Source organism: Danio rerio, chromosome 19, assembly GCF_052040795.2.
Source record: "Danio rerio strain M-AB ecotype USA chromosome 19, GRCz13ab, whole genome shotgun sequence".
NCBI lineage: Eukaryota > Metazoa > Chordata > Actinopteri > Cypriniformes > Danionidae > Danio > Danio rerio.
This window is the reverse complement of record NC_141039.2, coordinates 23,697,501-23,702,113: the sequence shown is the minus strand read 5'-3', so window position 1 is coordinate 23,702,113 and position 4,613 is coordinate 23,697,501. Positions and strand designations below refer to the sequence as shown.

General features: G+C 38.7%; 1 protein-coding gene across 1 annotated transcript in view; it reads right to left on the bottom strand.

Moving 5' to 3' along the window:
- Window positions 1–319: 319 nt before the first annotated feature.
- LOC147832546 (uncharacterized) overlaps window positions 320–4,613 on the bottom strand; it is a 189,152-nt gene continuing 184,858 nt past the window's right edge. Inside the window, exon 10 of the mRNA XM_087296162.1 lies at window positions 320–2,463. The gene's annotated coding sequence lies outside the window, so the exon portion shown is untranslated. The remainder of the gene's footprint in view (window positions 2,464–4,613) is intronic.

Sequence of the window (4,613 nt, the reverse complement as noted above, 5' to 3'; positions counted from 1 at the left end):
AGCCAAGTGGTTGTCGGACCGAAAGGATTGCCTTGGTGCCATGATCTAAACGGGAGTGAGATTTGGGGGGTAACTGTAATGTCTAGCAGTGAGTGCTGTGCAGGTAAAGCTCACTCCCCTGATGTCAAGAGGTTCTCCATCAACAGACAATAGAGACCACAGTTTTAAACCTCCTCATTAGAGTGCTCGCCATCTATTGCCAAGCTTTGCTGGGAGTGGGTGGTGTGGGCGTTGGAGCAAAAGGTTTACATATAAAGCCAAAACCTTATAACAACCTGAAAGTTAAAATCAAAACAATCAAAAACTGACAAACACCAGATAACAGTATGTAATTTCTTATGCATTCTACAACATTCTTAGTTGGCAGAAAGGAGCTCCAACTGATGCATACACTGACAGGAGTAATACACTAAATTGAAAAACATGACAAAGTGTCTGACAATTAGGTAGCTAGTGTCTTTACCTAAATCATCACACTCCCTCCAAAAGCTTCTTGTTGGTCTTTCCTTTTCCAACAACTCCACATGTAAATCATGTAAATGTACACAAACGATGTCAGATGATGGTAAAAGCAAGCAGACTTATCAGATCAAGTAACATTTTTCCACTTCTATAAATCAAGTTTTGACAACTGCAAGGCCATTGCTTTCAACAGCGGACAGGGGGCATCAAAGGCACTCAGATTGGACTGCAGCAATACGACCTCATATGCAGAAGATTTCTCCTATTACCATCAATAAAATGTTGTGTGACTTGTACCACAATAGACCTTCTATTGGCTTGGATCAGACAAGATCTTTTGGTAACAATCTAATGAGAATAAGGTGGGATGTACTGTAGATGCAATGTAACTTGAATTCAACAAACAGACCATCAAAATAAAGTGTGAACGATCTTCTTTACTGTCTTTGTAAAGCAATAGGTCTATGATATTCCCTGTCACCAATTTGTAGACAACTTTAGATAAATTCTGACCACTGCTGACCAGGAGCAAACCACATGCCTTGGTGTTTCTAAGACACTCCCTTCCAGCAACCTTGCATAAATAACAAAGACCTCATTCAAACCTTGATTTCTGTCCACTTTTCCCTCATCGACCCTCTGATTATAGAAACTAACTGTTTGCTTATCATCAACCCAAATGTTAACCCTTTTCCCAACATTTAGTTTTTTTATTTATTTATTTTTTTTTAATTTCCAGGATCAATATTCAGTTTTATGAATAAACAACAACACAAAGCTAAGAAATTGCCATTTTTGTTAATTGTCTGCTTTTGGATAAGGCAATAAACAGGGAATATCAACTCCTTTAACACCTGTATAGTCAAATACATATTTGTAGAATCAACATTTAATTAGTTCACTTGTTCTAGTTGAGTAAGTTAGCTTCTTCTTCATCAGTTTTTTTTAATTTCATATTGATCAATTCATTTTAAAAAGCATAAAAGCAAACAACACCATAACGTGTTAATATTAGGTTAGATTTAGGTCATGGCGTCAGGTGACCAAAATTCAATGTCTAGCCAGTGTCCAAGGACAATGCTACTTTGACAGCCATTAACGTCTTTAAATTACATTAATATTTGGGAGATTTTAGGTTGTGTTGGAAAGTGACCAAAATCCAATGTCTGATAGATGTCATAGTGATAACATCCACACAATGTCAAGGTGTAACATGATTAGGTTGATAATTGGTTGATTTTAGGTTGGACATTGACGTCGGTCTGATGTTGGGTTCAACCTAATTTTCATTTCCAAACAAAATCCAACATTCCTACAACATTGGGGTATGTTGGGATACCACATCAGTATGACTTCATGTTGATGTCCTCTGCCTGCAGGGATGGTATGTAGTCTTGCAGTTAATATATGGGTCCTTAAACAGCAAGCAAAATAATTGTAAATAAAAAGCTGCTAATACGCAGAAGCCTATGCAAAATGAAATGTGGTTTATAAATATGATTAAATTCAATGGAAAAATAAATCAAGCATCCTTGCATTCAAATGTGACATTGCTTTGGGCAAGGCTGAGCGAAATCAACCTGTCCAAACCCTCATCCAAACCTGACCTGAAGGCCACAGACCTTTTTTTTTAAAGAATGGTTGGTTGTCATGGTAATGGAAACAATTCTTTCCAAATGAATTTCCCCCTTTGTTACCACCCATAATCAATGCTCTGAATGCACTGACTGATTTAGCAGGGCTCCTCAGACAAATCAATATTTAGGAAGATGTGAACAGCGGGATCAGACGAGGTTTTGATAATTATAAAGCAAAGCTGACGATGCCATATGAACCTTATGTGACCAACGGGGGTTATGCTGTGAGCGAAATGGACGTCATATATCAGCGTGATAGTCCTGTGTGATGGATTAGTACAAAGACTTCATGAAGAACTCAGGACAGCTGAAAGAGCAGCCAGTTCAAACTGAATTCACTTAGACGTCTTGTCTGTTCTTCGCCCTGACAAAAAAAAAAGAAAAAAAAACACATGTCATAAAAAGAAGTGTCATAACTTTCAATCAAGAGTTGAATAAAAGTTAAAGTGCTCAGCTTGACATTATTAAAAAACATGGCAGATGTTTGTTTGTTTTTTAAACAAAATCTAAAATAACACTCTACACACCCAAACCCTACTTAGGGCTTTACACTTGAAATTGTTAACACTGGGTCATCCTAAACCCTGAATAAACAGAACACTGGGTTTTCTGTAATCATTTTTCAGCTATACCAGGGGTTAAAGAATAATCCTGTTTTTTCATTAGCAGATTTTCACACTGTACATTCCAAAATTCATAGTCAGTCTTCTTAATTGCGAATTTGCAGTGTCACTGTTGCTGATTGGATGAACGGCAGGCAGCAGTCTTTTGATATTTTTTACATTTGAAGTTTTTACTTAGTTATCCCTTTAATAAGCTAATTACACCACAAGCACTGGCAGCTAGCTCTTTCCAACTCTCACATGGTCCCCCACCGAAGCTAACCAGGTTTTGCCTGGTCAATACCTGGATAGGAGACCACATGGAAAAGCTACGTGGTGCCAGAGTGGTGTGTAGTGGTGTTTTTGAGATCTCAACTTGTGGTCTTTGTGGGACCTAATGCTCCAGTATATTGATGGGGACTCTGTACTGCTTTCGAATGAGACGTTAAACTGAGGTCTTGACTTTTTAAAACCCTTGGAGATCCTTCAAAGTGGCCTCTGTCCATCATTGCCTTCAAACCATTCCCATAACAGAATTGTGTCTCCTCTCCGCCAATATGGCTGCTGTCGTGTCATCCAGGTGGATGCTGCACACTGGTGGTGGATGAGGAGATCCCACTTAAAATTGTGTAAAACACTTTGGATGTATGGAATTATTATTCTATGACCACCGTGTTTCATGACATGATGTAATCGTCACTGCTCATTTTCTGATTGGCTGTCTCTGTCACCAAGCATCCAGCAGCAAGTAAACACTGGTATGGGGGCTGCAATGCTGGGTTAACAGCATACATGCGGTACTAACTCTGCTCTTTCTTAACCCTGTCTAAAATTACTGGTGCAAAATTGATCTTTACCCAGGGTTAAAAGTGAGTTTAGAAATAACCTGAGGTTAAGCACAGTATGAAAAGTGAGATATTTGATGTGTACAAGTAACATAAAACCTACAAAATAGCATAAAATGATCCCTAAATGACTGTTTGTTTGCGAGTTTGGGTGTCATTTAGGATAGCACACTCTTGCTTGAAGGTCACATCAATAATATTATGCGTACTGCAAATTTCCACTTGTGTGATATCACTCGTCTCTGCCCTTCATTCACAACCAATAACACAGTAATTTAGTTAATTTAGCATTAGTTACTTCACATCTTGAATACACTTCTCACTGGGCTTCCTTCTAAACTTCTCCATAAACTCTAACTGGCTCAGAACCATGCAGCTTGTGTCATCTCTAGGATTTCATCTCAGGAGCATGTCAAACCACTTCTTTATCAGGTTCACTGGCCTACGGTAAAGTTTTGTATTGATTTTAAAATACTATTTCTCATTTTCAAGGCAATTCATAATCTTGCTCCACAACATCTCACCAAACTCCTACATATTTATACCTCTTCTCGCACTCTTGGATCAGCCAACTCTTTATCCCTGGTGCCACCTTGCACTTGATTAAGCACAACAGGAGGCAGATCTTTTGGCTCCACGGCTCCTCGACTATGGAACTTGCTTCCCCTAGACCTAAGGAGTAGTGATAGTCTTCACACCCTTAAGTCTCCTCTCAAGACCCATCTTTTTAAGCAGGCTTTCTTTAAGCAAGACTATCTTTTATGATGTTATTTTATACTCACGATGTGTTTTACCTGCAACTCCTTACATGCATTTAAAATTTAGTTTGACAATGTTTTATTGGTTTAATTTGTTCTGGTATGGCTGTTAATGCATGTTGTAAGGTGACCTTGGGTGTCAAGAAAGGTGCCATTTACAAATAAAATGAATTATTATTTGTCAACAGCTAGCCGGCAGCTAGCTCTCTGCAACTCTCACATGGTCACCCACTGAAGCTAAGCAGGGTTATGCTTGGTCAGTAGCTGGATGGCAAACAACATGGGAAAGCTAGGATGTTGCTGTGTTAG